At 26.6% G+C, this 19,416-nt stretch overlaps 1 long non-coding RNA gene across 1 annotated transcript in view; it reads right to left on the reverse strand.

The window, feature by feature from the left end:
* Window positions 1-70: 70 nt before the first annotated feature.
* LOC107883272 overlaps window positions 71-19,416 on the reverse strand; it is a 21,138-nt gene continuing 1,792 nt past the window's right edge. The window contains exon 3 of the long non-coding RNA XR_001679167.2: window positions 71-457. This is a non-coding gene — a long non-coding RNA (uncharacterized LOC107883272). The remainder of the gene's footprint in view (window positions 458-19,416) is intronic.

A 19,416-nucleotide genomic window follows, 5' to 3' on the forward strand; every position in this document is an offset into this window, starting at 1 on the left:
GTTTGTCATAAACTGAGCAGGCAACATTTAACTGTGCTGGACCACCGACACAAAACATCGATCAGCGTCACAGATTTTGTCACATACAACTTTAGATACATTTTTGCACTATAAAGCACTCGAAGACTGCAAATTATAGGGAGACACGGCCATCTTCATAGAATTAATAATCAACTGGTATGGGTTAATGAATGTTCGTCTTCCAAATGTAAGACGTACACAATTCACTCCACCATTTGGTTTAGCTATGGAATAACAAGATTCTCTTCTTGACAAGTTGCATGGTACAATCTTATTAATGAGGAAGATCATATTTTGTAATGCAATGAAATCATATAAAATACACCAAAAAGTGGGTATACAATTTTATAAATATAATAAAGATACTCACTGCCAACCATATATTATCCCGAAACGAGACTGGTTCTTACTTCCGCCGATGGTTCGAGTATTCCAACTACAAAAAAAAGTATATATATATATATTAACAATAAGCCACTTAAGTGTCGATACAACCCATCTATTACACATTCTTCTTTCTTGTGTCATATGCAATTCAAAGAATCATAATATAACACGAACAAAATATATATATGTACCAATTATCGTGTTCAGTATAAAAACGTATTTATGGGTGTAAACCAGCCATGTCAAAAACGCGGCCATTGGCTCATTCAAATTCGATTTTAACTCATAATACTTAAATTTCCTCTTAAAACCTATTGGTCAAGAAATTGAATTATTCAATATAAGTTGATACAGTGGATCTGAAACAATTTTTATATTTTTCTTTTTTCATTTTAGTTGTTACGACAAATATGTACCTATAGTAAAATATGGCAAATGATATTATTATAGCCACTGAACTACAGCCTACCCGTTTATATTACAATTAACAATTTTCAAAACTAATTTGGCTGCAATATTAATCGGGCGGTGGGGAGAATGCTTCCACCAATAATCTAAATAATTAGTTAAATATAATTAGTTTTTATATAATATAGTGTTATATACTAAATCATACAATTATTTTAACAGAACGGTATAACCTAGTGTGATTTCAATGGCAGGGGTTCAATTAATAAAACCTACCTTTTTTGAAACGTACATATGGAAAAAAATATATAAAAATAACGTACAAACAAGACTCGTGAAAAAAAACATAATACGCCTATCTCTTGGGGCAGATGTTTACCCCAATAATTCGAAGGTTAATTTTCACATTTCTAAGTCACTGGCAGCTGCAGTACGACCAAAAACTAAGACAGAACTATATGACTCGAGGAATTCCATGAACCAGTGTATATAGGAACAACCACAACCTACCCAGACAATTCGAAGGTTAAAATGCACAGTCCTGAGAACACAGCAGCTGAAAATAAAAACGCATGTAGGTGTATACAAGATATACCTAGCTTACGTTATTTTAATATTTTGTAGATTAATTATACGTAATCTGCATTAATATTTATTAAGTTTTCTTTGTTTATTTTTGTACAATACAAAATGTACCAGTTACCTGCTACTGTCGTGTAGGAACTTAATACTTACTATTCCACGAGATTATTATATAATATTATCTAATACAAAAACAATTTGATTTCAAAAACCATTCGGATCCGTCTATAGTGGCTTAAGAAATTATTTATCATTTCGAAGGAGAAGGAAAAAATATTCAGTTGAAAATAATAGTATTATAAAGTTTTAATTTCATCATCAATAACCATAACGGTCCTCGGACGACATGTTGATAAAACGACATTAATTACAAGGTCCAGACAATATCCCCTATATTCAAAAATATTTATAGCAGTAGAAGGTAGTTGTAATATTGAAAAACAAATAGTATGTAAATAAAAATTATTCTATTTACTATACACGTGTGTTTAATTTATTCATTTATGTATAATAATTGTAATGCTACACGTAAAACGTTTTTGTTACACACAAAAGCAATTATATATCAGCTCCCCATCGTAAAAATAATTTTAGATGTCAAGAAATGATAAAACTGTCAACTTCAGTTTTAAAACTAAGTACCTGCCTATGTATAAGGATCCGTAATACATTATGGCATAAAATGTGCTCGATGAATAAACTCTGATAATACACAGTTACCATAACTTATTATCTATATATATAAAAATGGAGACAAAAATGTATAACAATTCATCAATCGAGAACGGCTGGTCCGATTTGGCTCAAATTTTTTTTAAGATGTTCGTAACTACCAGGAGAAGGTTTTTACGAAATAAAATGTTAGGAAAATCCACCGGAAAGGTAGGAAATCTCAAATCTGTATGTCAAAAATACAACAGTGGCGCAACAGTGCATTATATTATATTGGTTGCTATTGGTTAATCGGGCATGTTCGTTGATTTCATCTATAATATAAAAATTAATCGCAAAAAGTGTTGGTAAGCGCATAACTCAACAACGCCTGGACCAATTTGGCCTATTATTTTTTTATAATTTATTTTTTAATATTTAATATAATATTGATCGTCTCCGTGGCAATGTAATCACTGATCAAGAACATCATCTATGGTGGTCGATTATTTGTGAGCTCTCTGTTAATGAACGATTAAAATTATAATGATTTGGTAGATGAACAATTTACAATGCCATTACATTTTTTATTCATTATTCGTGTATGTATATTATTTAATGACGTTCATTACGAACTCCTCCTAAATGGTTAGATCGATTTTAATGCATTTTTGATGTGTAAACATCTATGCTATCGGTTTGTAGTACGACCTTCTTGGGGAATCGAGCGTCAGGCGTAAGTCATGTAGATGTGAATGCTTGAGTGTGTGTGTGTGTGACGGTTGTCGCGCAGGCTACCAAACATACGCGGCGGCGGAGGCGGTGGACGTCACGCGCGTAGAGGGGACCGTCGGGCGGAGTGGGGGTGGCAATTCGTACGGTGTGCTGCCAACATATTATTAATTAATTATTATTCTCGTTTACGTATACTCGCGAATCCGTGTTAATATCGTATAATAATATTATTATACACTACGACTGCCCGTGCGGACTCGTTTTGTGCGTCGTCGTCGTCGTCGTCGTGTCTGTACGAGGTATTGAGTAAATCAAACATTACTGTGGTTCATCAATTGAAAAGGTAATAAGTAATTACTTTATTATTTAATTTAATTAAATATAATTTACAGTCAAGAACGCCGAAAATACCCACGTATCTTTATTCATTATTATATGCGTTTATGCTCGCGCACGCACGGAAATCGGAAAGTACGGTGTATTTAAAATATTGAGTATAATACGCGTCTTAGGTTAATCGTATTATTCATTTTATACCTATTCATATATTGTTATTTTTTATGTGTAAACATCTATGTTATCGGTTTGTAGTACGACCTTCTTGGGGAATCGAGCGTCAGGCGTAAGTCATGTAGATGTGACTGCTTGAGTGTGTGTGTGTGTGAGGCTATTGCGCACGGTCTTCGCGCAGGCTACCCAACATACGCTCGCGTGCACGCTAGCATTACTTTACGGAGGAAACACGTGTTTAGTACGTTCTTTCGTTCTGTGTTATATTGAATATTTAATAATTATTAAAATTTGTGTGTGAATTCGTGATAAAGAAAAATATTATAGATTATAATACAATGTATTAAATACCTACATCATAATATTATTCTGAACTAGTTCCTTTTCCAATTTTCAGTGTACTTTTGTACTAAGTCCGAGTAGATTTGTTAGACAAAACGCAAGTTAATTTTGTATTTAATAAATTGTAGTACTTCCACAGTTCCACTTTCCATATTTAAAATCAAACCCTGCACTCTGCGGTACTGTAAATAAAACAGTGTCGAGTGTTGTAATCTCCTATTGCGTAATGCGTGACAAAACTGCATATAGGTATTTGACACAATAATATGTAACTGATTAATCTAACTATATAAGGTGACGTATTATTATTTATTAATTATCAGCATTCGTAACGAGGAAAAGCAGTCGTACGCGTAGAACCAAGATTCCTAAACGTATGACACGATGGTGATCACCATTATCTTTTGTCGACATTAAAATTCATCGAATTTCAACGGACAAATGGACGAACGAAAACAAAAGTTGACCGTTAAAAACTCAGTTAAAGGCTATTATAGTATAGAGTTCAGTGGTTAAAGGTTATTTAGTTGGGTTCTGATAGATAACAGTCGCGCCGACATCGTCATGCCGAGTCATTCGAAACGGGAAACGAAACGGCGATAATACGTCGGGGCGAGGCACAGTATTGGCTGGTAAACGAGACAGACAAACCGCCGAGGGAGATTGAGCGAGAGCGATATAGAGCCAATCAAAGTCGTACTACAGCTAAGATGTTTACACATCATTCGTGAGTACAAAGGCACTCACATACTTTTTTTTTGTATGCGATTGCGTTTATAATCTGATTTTAATACGGTTAGGTTAGGTTAGGATTTTGTATTAATTGATTATATAAATCCACCATAGGTAGAATACGACAAACTTGGTATAACTTTGATACTTTAGAGTTAAATCATACACTAACGTACATACAGCACGGGGTCCGCGATCTACCGCGGGTAGATTGCCTACCTGATAATGTACTGCTGCGAATTAGAATTTTTATTCCGGGCAACGGAAAAGTTAATATTAATCTTGAAACCATAAACCGAATATTAAATAACGAATAGAACAAAGTTTGAGTCACATATAGTTGGTACACTTAATGGGCAACGAAGTGCACGGGTTCAGCTAGTTACTTATACATTTTGGTACATTTTTAATAGTAATTAAATACAGTTATATTTTTAAAGCCTTATATATTACCTATTCTTATTCATTTTAAGTTACAGCGTAAATTTTAAAAAATAATTTCGATACAATTATTGTTATTCTTATACGCGGGATAGTTTACTAAACGGCATACTTCTTTGCAACGGATTAACCGATCTCGACCAAACTTGGCACGGTGAGAGTGTGGACATCGCTGAGTGCCAACAAGTGGTTTTGATCGATGTCCTACCTACCATCGATGAATTATCACCGAAAAACTAAATTTTGAAATCTTAATTTTGTTTCCGTAGAAACATAGATCCGCAATAAATCAATAATTTCACAAGAAATATAGGACGATAAGCTTCGGTGTGTTTAACTCGCTCAGCTCAATGTCTTGCAATCAGCGAACCGCATTGCAGTCCTAGTAATATACATATTATATAATAAATTGTATTATATTTAATAATGGCCCATAATACTCTAAAGGTACATAAATTGCTTTTTCGTAATACATACTTTTTCGTACAGTGCCTAAACGCATGTGTAGGTACCCATCTACTAATGTGCTACGTCTATCGCAATTCAGAAACTAGTCTTAATTAATGAGGTACATATAGATAAGTAAATAACAGATACCTAGCTAAATGGGTTTAATTTAATCAGTTTATATTAAATCGGTATCTACTATTCACACACGTAGAGATGTAGTTATGTATATAATATTATGTTGTATTATTTTTGTTGTATAAAAAAACACAGAATTCTACTAGATAATGGATATTTTTGCTTTTCGAGGAAAATTGAGGAATCAAAGAAATTATTTGTTATTGTTGATTTGCGTTTCTAAAGCAATAAACAAAGCGTTACTTATCCAAAATCGATTAGAAAAAAAAAAACTAAAAAAAAAACTGTACAAAATATTTATTATTTATATACATGCACACAATCCATACGATATAGTAAAAATTAATGTCATAATCACGCGTATAGCGTATAGTATAGTATAAAAATGTTTTTAATTTTGTGAAACTGACTACGTTTTTATAGAAATTAACTATCGGAAAAGAATATTTCCATCATTTACCAAAAGTTCTTAAAATAACAAACTAACCAGACTTTGAAATTTAAATTAAAATTTTTAACGAGTTTTATGTTTTTTTTGTTTGATATTGTTTCAGATCTACTAGGCTTATCAAATGAACGTCGAACTCTCATGTCCGGTTGTGCATCAAGTATGTAGCAGTATTTAATTTTTGTCGATATATTATAAGCTGATAACTAGATTTTTTAAAGTAATTTTCTAAAATATTTTAAATATAGCACTTAAGTTTCGTGGAACTGCTATAAATATTAAATTATTAAATAGTATAATTGAGGACTGAGATCATAGGCACACAAAGAAAAAATAAACCAATTGAGTCCACGATTGGGAAACAAAAAACACATAAATTGAATCCTAGGATCATTGTTTATATAATATGAAATCTATACTAAACGGAGACGACTATGTTATATCGGTCATACCATTTAAAAAATTATAATCATATTATTATAACTATCTACATATTAATTAGGACAAGACTTCTATATTGGATTAAATAAGCCGCCAACAGTGATAATTACTAATATAAAATATTATAATAAACACTCTAGTTTACGAGGTGCAATTGAATTATACAAACGTAATATATTACACACTACGTAATCATATTTTTAAATCATTCAAGTACAATAACACAAATATAATACATAATAATACATTAATGTATTATGCATATAATACAAAACTAGTAAACATTATCTATATTTAAATTACGGTTTGTTTTACTACAATTCAGTTTTTAATTTATTGAATTATGAGAATTTTTAATTTATTTTTTAATTTACATTTTCTAAAAATTGAACTTTCGTAAAAAAAACAAACACAAACGCAAATAATATTCATACCATCAAGTTTCGTAATAGGTCCATTCGCTCTTATTTTTAAACTAACAAGGCTTTACATACGTTACTTTATGTTACGCACTTGTAAGACGGAGACAACAAAGCCCCGTGGTACGTTTTCTTAAAGTGCACTGTTAGGCAATTATTAAATCTTAATCCAATTAACGGATTAAGATCCATTTTAGTTAAAATACAGCTACAATTAGGTACCCGAACTGTAGACAGCAACGATAATGATACCACACACTGTTTAGGTATATAGGTAGTTGGCGAGCACACGCACTATAATATATATTATACCTACTCACTTATAGTCTTTGGCTGATAATATGTATAAAGTTTATTTGAACCGATAAAAACCGAATAATATTATACGCATGTACAGGTACACAAATCACGATGTGACGATTATACTTACATATACGTATAAAATACATCGCAATATTAATAAATTATAACCGTCATGTGCCAAAGCCAAACTATGTATTATATTTTATGTATTATTATAGTAGTGAAAAGTGTCATTGTTTTTTTTTTTTTTATCATTGTGATAAGAGCTTATTGATAGCATATATTAGATTCTAAGCGGAGCGATGAATGTATTCATTTTGTAACAATGTATGTTTTATTTGTGTCTTTGTACAAGTACAGTATCAGAAATTAAAATAACTCCAGGAAAAACAAAAAAAAAAAAATAAGAAAAATGTAAGTACATTAAAATTGATTCTGGTTTTCAGTGTCGCTCAAAAAAAATTACTGTAGATACATGATCTTTTAAATGAATGTTTTGTTTAAGCGTTTTCCATACACCATACAAATTTAAAAATATTTAGACTCATTTTGAGCTATTTATACGAAAAAGACATTTTCGGTTTTTTTAGTTTTTTTTTTTCAATTAATGTCGATAAAAACTCATACTAATAATATAATACAAGATTCCTCATAAGCTGTTGTTAATGGATATTAAAAAAAAATGTTAACCCTAAAACCACAATAATTTGTTTTGTAATTTGATGAATTTCAAATTTTGACAAATATTGTAAAAATAACGAAAATTTGTAATTTATTTTGAATTAGAAATTCATAAAATATTTTCATTTTTATAGTATCTAATATTTTAAAATGTATTTCAAGACCCCTCATAAGTATAGAGACCGGATTTATATGCACAAAAAGACCTCAAAATATGCTTCTAAAAATGCTCTAATATGCTACAAAATATGCATTTATTTTTAAATACGCACTTAAAATTGAATCGAAAACATTTTATTTAAAATTATGTAAAAAATAAGTATTAATTAATTAAGTAATAAAAAAAGGTATATAAGGGTTTTAATAGTATAAAAAAGTATATTTTTGTCATCTGCACTAAGTTCTTCACCATTTAACGTTATTTATCTTAAATCTATAAAATATTAGCCCTGATTGGCTTCCGTCGAACACTTGAACTCTATTATAGGAACAACAAATTTATTTATATTAATATTATAATAATATATACATATATATGTATATGTATATTTATGTATATCATCTTTTTTTTTTTGGCAATAATGACTGGTCGTAATATTATCGATATTATGTGGCCGTGAACGTGAAAATACGACGAAAAACAAATATTTGTGCTATAAATAATAATATGCACTATAAGCCTACAAATATTCATTAAATATGTATTTAATAGGTAAAAACGTTGAAATATGCAAAATACAGTTTGTGTTATTTTAATAAGAATGATCTAAATCGGAGACAATTCTCATCAGATTTCAAAAAGCTTATTCCAATACGTATATGCATTTGCATATAAATCCAGTCCCTACTCATAAGTTTCGCTACGTGTATGAACAACAACAAAAAAAATATATAAAAAAATTATATACCTACCTAGTGTTGTTGTTTAATAATTTAAATGAATATATATAGGTGGCAATAAACTTCGCGTCCAAATTTTCATATAAATCAAAATTATCCGAATAATGTTAAAAATTCATATTCCTGTTTAGGAATATGAAATTAAAAATGTATGTTATAATATTATATACCAGCATGCGTGGTCTCCGTCTTACGAAAATTAGATACCAAAAACTATAAATTATCACAATTCGAACGCGGCTCATTTGATAATAACCGACGACGCCCCTGAGAGCCGCGACACACAGGTTGAAAACCACTGTATTAATGTGAATTTAATTTAGTGAGAACATTTGAAAAAAAATTTTATTGATAAAAATAACATTATTTTCAGTATATTCTTACAAGATGCATATCAAATTAAATTTCTAAGTTAAAAATTATACTTGGAAAATATTCTGAAAATTGTATATCAATAAAGTAGAATTATGTTATTTAAAATATATTTTTTTAAATGTCTTCTTATCTTTTTTTTGAAGTAGTAAAAAATATACTTGTAAAATTAGTAGGTCTTGAATTTATATGTATTTCAAAAAAACCAAATATGTAAATATATGTATTAAAAAAAATTTAAATATTAAAATTTATAAAAAAAAAAAACTACTAAAAAATAGTACGATTTGTACATAGAATTAAATCTTATTCTGGTAACTCGTTTTCAATTTGAAGTATTTAAAATACTATTTTTATGAAGTATTTGAATATATATTCTGAATACTATTTCGAGTATTTATTCCAAATACTTTTTAAAAGTATTTTACCCAAGTCTGATATACTATATAAGTTATAATCGCAGCGACATGCAGCCTAAACAATTATTATATTAATTATACAGACGCACGAGCGTCCGTGAGTAATATTCTTCTTAACAAGTTTCGTCTAAACGGTTTTTATTTAAATTACGTTCGCGTTACGAAATTATGACTATCACGTTACTTTACTTTTACATTCAAAAAGTAGGACGTTACAAATTACATAACTTTTTTAAAAAATGAGTAACAAAATAAGCCCATAACGAAGTACCCAGGTTTTATTTACTATAAAACCTTTAGGAATCGTAAATAAATTGTATTGATTTTTAAATTTTTCTCAAATATCCTAGCCACTATTTCTTATCATACATTATACATTCACAACTTTACTTATTTTAATAACATGGAAAATAATACGTTACTCCATAGAAATTACTTTAAAAAAGTAATTTCGTCACAATTGCGTTGATTCAAATAAAATATAATGAAATTCCTACAGAGTTATTGCAAAAGTAATTTCGTTACAATAATTGGTAATTTGCGTTACGATACTATCCACCACTGAACATCGGTCTTTACAGACAAACTTCAGTAAGTACAGCATAATTCAATAATATTGTATTGTATTATTATGTATTACCACTATTAGCATAATTTATTATGATTTAAGTATATTACAAATATTCAGTACCTGATCAATAAAAATCTGTTTTTCTTTTACAATATTATCTCATTATTATCTCATCAATTTTCCATTGATATGAATAATTAATAATGAGTGAAGTAGAATGATTTATTTTTTAAGTCTAATAAAAAACTAAATACCTAATTTAAATGTAACATATAGGTTTAATTTAAAATAATTCAAAGTTCATAATGGAAATTCAATTTTTATGCCAATAGTTCATACTTAAACTTTATCTTATTCTAATAAACCATAACATTTTTTTTTATAGGTAGTTTTTATATGTATAATCTGTTACTATTTTTCTAAGTACATAGATATTTCATGTCATAATCAGGTTAAAATATACCTATTTATTTCAAAACCATTCTGTTCATGATTTTAGTTTTATCTAGTTTTATTTAGTCTTATTAGCAACAAATATTGAACTTAAAATTAATTTACAGATATACATTTACACGTTTTACACATTCAACGTTCAATAATTCAAAAACAGTGTGATAAATAATTCTTCTACCAAAAACAATGAAATGAAAAATGGTGGTATGTTACAGTTAAATCAATATTTAATTTACAATTTATTACAGAAGTATTATGTAGTAAATAAGTACACCAATAATAATTATACTTTAAATATATATTAATACAGAGGGTTTTAAAAGTCTTTATCTGATTACAAAATAATATAGTTCGGCAACGGTTAATCGCAAGTTAGCGACCCATGTATTAATGCTTGACTGATTAATAATACTTACCTATTTTAAGAATATATTTTACTGTATTTCACCCTTATATTTTCATTTTTAAAATGAGATTAAAACTCAAATGAGATTCATAAATAAGACTTTAGCTTGAGAAAAGAAAAAGTATTACTTAAATTGAGATTGGTTGAGACCTTAAAGATTGCATTTAGTTATTATCACACATTTTTATTTTTTAAATTATCAAAATTAGCTTAAGCAATACTTATTCCTAAGCATCAACTATGAATACGGCGCTTATATGTAGTACCTACTTATTGCAGCATAATGTTTTTAGTTTTTATTATACATTTTGACAAAATCCATGTTAAATAACTAATGCTTAAAAAGAATAATTTATCATGATTATTGTTGTAAACCTAAATACCTACTCTAAAATATGTATTTGTTTTTTTATTTTAAATTTATTCATGACAATATATTTATCCATGTTTTATTGTAGATTTTCATAATCTCGTCCTGACTTTATTAAATAAACTGAAGTATGAGATATAGAATTTGAGCTCAACAATAAACATTCAACAAAGTATGATTAATGCATTTGATACATTTTTAAAAAGTACTGGACAAACAATTACTTCTCAAATATTGAACCAAAATTCTTCAATATCACATGATGATATGTTTCCAATAAAAACTGAAGAGGAACTAGAAATATTTGAAGATAGAATATTTCGAAATACTGTGGTAATTTTACATATTATATTTTTTAATACCTATACTAAATATAGTAAATATATTTACTATTTAATGAAAATTAGCTGAATATAATATTATAATAACTCCTTATGTTCTATTTAAATATAATAAAAAGCACTACAGTAAAATTTTAGATCATAGGCTAGGATCATAGACCTATTAGTTGTATGATTTATTATACCGGCTCAAAAAAAAAAAAATGTGTCTAGAATTAAAATAAAAATATAGTCGAATAATAATATAAATATAGTGGCTATAATTATAGTTCTTCTGGAATTTGACTATCAAATTATAAAAAAAAAAACATCAAAAGGTACCTACCTAAAGTATAATTATATTATTATATTCTATAGAATAAACTATTGAAGTTTACTAAGTACCTTATAGGTATATTACAGAGATTAATTAAATCATTACAGTTTATAACATATTATAAATATAACATAAATAAAACATGGAAGTTTTATAGTTAATTTCTTTAGACTAGAAGACTAGTGATTTTAGGTTATTATTTAAATTATAAAATAGGTAGCTACCTAGGGATTTCCTAGGTAATAATAAAATAATATAGGTACCCATTTAAATGCATTAATTTGTTTCACATACATCAAAAATCTCAGTGCTGATTGGTATCAAAGACATTGGTGATAGCAGAAGGCGTTTGATGTCCAAAATTTTTATAGATGAAGTTCTTTGCCATTATTGTATAAGGATTCAAGAAAAAAAACTTTTCGCAACTATCTACCTACCATTTATTAATTTCTAAATGAAAATGTATACCCAATAAATTGATACAATTAATATTTAATTCTCGCAAAAGTGAAATATCAAAATAGGTACCGTAGGTAATCACAATAACTATACTAACCATACTAACTATACTCAGTACCACATGAGAAGTAACCCGCTATGTGCATGCACACTGACGGCAGAGACCGTTCCTAGGCCCCGTTTTCCCCACTTTACAACATTAAACATACTAATAGTATTACTATATAACATTGCCGACCATTGATGGTCATAATCGTGCAACATCGACATGTCAAATAGGTAGATGATGCGCGAATTCAACCGCAATTAGGTAGGGACACGGGTTACTTCTCTCGTGGCACGGAGTATATAACATTTATCTAATATTTAGCTCTAAAACAAGGTAAAAACTTCAAAATAGTAACTGCAAATTACATGATAATTATTGATTACATTAGGTACCTAATATATAAAATATCACAATATTCGCAAAACAAATTAATTAAATTCAACTTTAAAGTACCTGATTAAACAATTGTTCAATTGTTATCTGTGATAAAATAAGACTGTTTAGGTACACTTTTACAGTATTTTCTAGGCTATAATATTATGTTTTACTCTTTATTTTGTGACAGTCATATTATTGTAATATTAATATTCTTCATCTCGAAGATCATATAATTAACAATATCACAATATTATAGCACACTACACTACTACAGTGTAGGTCTTAGTATTATCGCAACATTAGACTTATCACTTTTAAGCAATAATCATACCTAATAGACCTAAAATGACATTTTCTCTACATTTTTAATCTTCGCAGCTTATAAGTTATAACTTAAAATACTACTTATTATAGTATAATTGATTAAATATATTATTATGCTAGTATTATAATAGGACAGTATGTCTATGATGGCAATTTATTGGCTATCACAATATTTAAGACAATCGCATGTTTAATAATTTGAAGATAATATATTTTGACAATAATAATATAATAAAAAGCTTGAAACCTGTACTATTAATAATTATAACAAAGTAACTATACTGCTTTATACAGAAATTTTATATTACAAATATTTTATATTACAGAACATTTAATTTAGGTTGAAAATACACATAAGTTTCATTAAAATTGAAATTGGAAAGGCAAAATAAATTGAACATTTGCAATGTCTTACGCATGACATGGAAAAAACTTAACCACTTCCTAAGTTACCACAACAACTATATTTTTTTATTAGAGAAAACTTTGGCTGTCTTATACTGGAATTTGAATGTGGCAAAGATCATCAAGGCTATTAAGACAACAGACTGTATTGACTAATTTAATGAAAACATTTTTTATAATAATCATTGCCTGACTCTGTACAGTACAATAAAAATTATTATAGTTATCCAAATTACTACTAAAATACAACTTCAGTAACGTTTGAGCTAATAGCTATGGTCTCTATATTAAACAATTAGAAGGTGATGCTTCTATCAAAATCAATAGAATCAAACAGCTTATTGATCTTCATCATAAACATTTGATTTCCCAGCTAAGACGTGTGTCATAATCAATGCTCTTAATTCATTCATTGTTAATCTATATATTTTCTCATATGGCTACAGATTTTGATTTTATAACTAATAATATTAATTGAATTAATAAGGTCAACTACCAGAATATTTTGTCTTTTGACCATTTATTTTATTTTCATAACAAACTTTAATTTCTTTTTTTTTTAAATATGAGAAATAAATACTTTAATGAGCTTGTCGCTGTCTTAGATCCTATTAATAACATGTTATACAATGTTATAATTTTAGGTGATCCGTGTCTAAATGGTCAATTAGATTTTCATATTAACAGTTATAAATTGTTTAATTCACTTGCAGTATTAAATAAATCTGATAGCATTAGTGTATTTATTATAAAATGAATTTAATGTTATTAGCTTTAATTATTATTGTAACAGTAATTGTAATGCTTTAGAAATTGAATTTGAATTTAATAATACTTTTTATTATTGTACTGCAGTTTACACTTATTCTCTTTAATAATACAATCAAATTAATTTTATAACAAATTTGCAATCTTCCTTAAATAGTTTTGATAAGAATGATAACAATATTTGGATACTTTTAGCTCATTAACAATACACCTATACCTTAGGTACATTATTGATTTTACAGAGGTAACCGATCATAGTAAAGTCTGTATTAACCATATTTTTTTCAAACATTTTAATAGCCATAACTATGGCTTAACTTTTAAAGCCATATATGATTCTTTTTTTATTTATCATCGAAATATAATGTTTGTACATAAATTTATTTCATATCATTTAAATTAAGATAATATTCCAGCTGCAATCTCTGCAAATTTTAAATTGTGTTCTTTCAAAAAAAAAAAGGCTGAAACAATAAATTTTCAATGTATAAAACATTTTGTCTGGTAATAATCAGTTTCAGATAGAAAATCTAACTAAATGCATGATTGTTAATTCTTTGTTTAATTTTATACCTAATTTAAGGTAATTATTGGTCATGCATTTTTTTTTTACTTTATTGAAAAATCAATATGATTTGTTGGCTTTTTGGTTTTTTCAAACAATATTATGCTTATCTGTTATTTATTGTACTTTAAAAACTGAACCAAGTCATAACTTAAAATCCGGTATAATACAGACATCTATAAATGATAATTATTCTATGTTTGTTTCAATCAACTATAATAATGATAATAATAGTTTGCCTAAATCTATTAACTACACAAGGTAATTTATTAATTATAAAACTATTAATAATTTAATACTCAATGAAAATCGGTATGATTCAGCAAATTAAAAACTCCCTGCAACAACCAGATAACTTAACAAAATTTAGTGTTGTGATGTCCTTTAAGATTCGGTGTGTTTGAGTTTAAATATGTATTATTTAATATTTTATATAATAATGCACTTATTTCATTCTTAAATCATTTTATTTTGAAGCACAGTTTTATTTTTAAAAATAAATATTTCTATTACAAAGAATTCCTTATAGTTTCTGATATTTAAAATTGGTACTTAAATATTAATTAAAAAATATATTATATTTTTTTTTGTTTATTTTATAGACTACCTATGATAATTTCATTGCGATATACAGTTTAAAAAGGGCTCTATTTACTTTTTAGTTGTTATGTTTTACTATTTAAATTCTAAAATAATAAATTACTTATTAAGTTACAATTGTACATAAATGTATTATTAATACATAATAATAAGATTTAATTTTTAGTTATAATTTTTACTCAAAACGTCCACTTTTTTACATTTTTAAAATTTTTGATTAAAAAGATTAATAATTTTAAATTTTAAATTTTTAAGTTTGGATGTTTAAAAGTAATAGTTTGAAGAAGCATCAAGTTTGAGTTTGACAAAAAAATTCTAATCGAGTTCACAAAATCTTAGGTTTAACCCATTCCTAAAAATTATATTATTTTATTTTGTTTTGTTTCTTAAAATAAATTCATAAGTAGGTACTTATACTAAGCCGAAATCAAAAAATTTTTTTTTTTTAATTTTCTAACACGACCACTACCACACCCTTACTATATAATGGTAATTATATTGTAGTAAATTTTATAATTATAAACATGACTAAATAAACAGGCAAACTTGGGTATTTTCAGTATCATCGTGCATGTATGCTGTATATACGTATATATACAAAACTACTAGTTGTATATATATATATATATATATATCTTTGTGTGCCTCAGCCTTTGGAATAAATGATAATTTACATCCCAAATACATTGTTGTGTTGATTAAGAACTCGTTTATTCCATACCCATACAGCATAAAAATATTTCCTAACTATGGCAAAAATATTTTCAGGAAAATAAATTGTATAAATATTTTAAAAAGTTAAATAAATAAAAGAAAATATTTTAGTTATAATCTTTGGCCTAAAAGTTCATATATTTGAAAATATTTGAAAAAACATTTACAAAAAATTTTTATCATATTTATAAAAAATATTTTTAAGGAAACTTTATAAAAATATTAAGTCAACATTTTTATGCAATCATAATATTTTAGTACAATATTTTTTTATCATAAGAAGAAAATATTTATAAAATATTAATAGTCAAATATTCATTATTCAACCACTTTAAGACATTCACAAAATATTATCATTTCCCAAATGCTGTGTGTGTACATGGGGCACGCTGAATGCGCAGAATTATATTGCTGAGATGTTCATTTACAAGCCTGGGTATAAACGAGTTAAAAAGTTTAAGTTAAGTTAATTTTAACTTTTTAAAATTTCATTTTCATTTACTTAATTTTTAACTTAATTTATTTTAATTGATATAAACTTAATAAATAACGAGTTACTTTTAATCGAATTCAAGTTAAGTTAATTTATAAATAATTAAATAATGAATATAATAAAAATAAAAATAATTATTTATGTTGCATATTACATAACCATTTAATAGAATAGGAAATTAGAAATATAGTTAAATTAATTTCTTGTTCCTTTAACCAAAATTCTTCAAGAAAAATAACTTCATTAAATAGTAAATACATATTATAGCAATAGCCATTTATATATATATTAAATTATAATATATAGGTGTATCGTATATAGATATAAAGATATACCATACCATACTGCAGAATACGGGCATTTTGTAATAATAATAATTAATAAATACTAATAACTAATATGATAATATTATCTTATTATATCGATATAGATACAAATCACAAATGTACAATTCTCAAGAACATATTATTATAAAATATTTTCCCCATAAATAAGTTATTTATTTATTTATTTATCAACAAGGTTTGGCAGTATCTTTGTTACAAGTATCTTAGATACAATTGTATTTTGTATCTTGTATCTCAATACAATTATAATAATAATAATAATAATAATTGTTTATTCAATGAATAAAACGGGCAAATTGCCCAATAGTACAAGTAAATAAATAAGTAATTACAATAAATTGATATGAAAATCGAACAATAACATAAATGCATATTAATAATAAGATAGAAATGTAAACTGAAACGAAAACAATTATACAAATAAAATATTACATATTGTTTGTGATGTAAGTTTTAAGAATTGAGGCTAACGCAGAAAAGAAACAATCATTATCTGAATTATTGAGTATCTTGTATCACAAAACATTTTTAGACTATGTATCGAGTATTTCACAAAATAATTTTGTCAAAAAATACTCGATACTTTCGTGCGATACTTTGAAAAAATTAATTTTTGAGGATTATATTTACTCGCCTATCTACCAACCGCGAATGTTTGACTAAGTTTTAGTATAATACTATAATATGTGTAAAATAATATGTGCAGTGAAATTAAATTTATAAATCCATAGTTTAATTGCAGTATCTACAACTTGTACAAAATTATTTTTCAACCTATTAGCCATATTAAGTTATATCTATGTACTGTGACGCACCACACATACACGTTGAATGGGACTTTACGTCTTTACCGTACATCTGTGGTCCAAACCTATATTAGATATCCATATGCATAATCTATACGACTGTACAAAGTCATACTATTCGTACTTGAGACTCTATGTCTATATGTCTGTATAGTCTACCTTTCGCGTGACAGATGACAACGATAAAATAAGTAATGATCACAATAATATATTTATACTTAATTAATATTTTAAATTTTAAAGTAAACTGCATTTAACGTTTTTTGTTGTATCATTATATACTATTTGATATAATGATATCTATAATTTATTATTATTATTTATTTATTTAATTTAACAATTGACTTATTATAATATATGTATACTTGACTAATATTTGGAATTTTAAAGTTAAATGCGTTTATCTAGATTCACAACCTACCTAATTGTGTATAAATAAAATTTAAAAAAAATCCTATGCGTCATAAACTGTGACTAATTTTTTCAAATGTATCGAGTATCGAGTATCTAAATGTTTAAAATGTAAGTATCGAGTATCGAGTATCTAAATACTTAAAATGTAAGTATTGTGTATCTAGTATCTCAATACTCCAAATCCAAGTATCCAGTATCTAGTATCGCGATACTGATTTTTAAGTATCTTGCCCATCCCTGTTAATAAATTAAAAGATTGTATTTATTTCGGCATTTTCGATTTTGTATGCTTTTGGTACCTACTACATAATTCTATTAATTCAGTACCTAATAATTTAATTCTATGTATAGAAAAGATATTGGATATTTTGTGTGTTTTGTATTCTGTTCAATAATATTTATGATTTTAAACCATATTACTGGGTATATAATATATATATATATAGATATTTAAAATAATAATAATAATAATAATAACTTAACTTAAGTTGATAAGTTAATTGAAAATGTTCATATAACTTTCAACTTAACTGAGTAATAAAAAAAAAATAGGTTATCTGTTAACTTTAAACTTCTTAAAATGTTTCCCAGGCGTGCTTGTTTATTGAGTTATTATTATAACTGTACCTATTAAAATATATTTTTGCAAGAAACATATCATTACAATGAGCATATAAATAAATACAATTTTTTTTTCAATTATAACTTTTTTTTATACAGTGAAATTCTTGGAGAAATACAGATAACTCTCAACTTACTGATGTTTAAAAGTTTACAAAAATTATATGTAACAGTTATAAATTATAATGTATGTGTTACCAATGTTTCTTTATAATGTCCTTAACTTATAGATGTATGCATATTTTATGTTTGTTAAATACGTAATTATTTAGGAAGTGTTTTCTTTGTCCTGAAACAATTGTTAAGTGTAGTTACCCAGTTGTTGCATTGCATCCTAAACTAATGTAACATTTTTATTTTAACACAAAAAAATGTGGGTACCTACTATTTTCTTTTATTAATACACACATATTGATTTTTATGATTAATGTTATAACTTGTTTTGTTAACTAATACAAATTAAGGTAGAATTTTTATTTTAACAAAAATAATTACTTACCTACCTACTGTTTTCTGTTATTGATATAAAATATTGTAATTATTATGATAAATATTATAAGTTGTTTTGTATACTAATAAAAATTAGGGTAGCGTTTATTTTCGTTAAAGAGGACGCTACACTCGCATGTGTTTGTCTCC

This window comes from Acyrthosiphon pisum, chromosome X (assembly GCF_005508785.2).
Source record: "Acyrthosiphon pisum isolate AL4f chromosome X, pea_aphid_22Mar2018_4r6ur, whole genome shotgun sequence".
In the NCBI taxonomy this organism is placed as follows: domain Eukaryota; kingdom Metazoa; phylum Arthropoda; class Insecta; order Hemiptera; family Aphididae; genus Acyrthosiphon; species Acyrthosiphon pisum.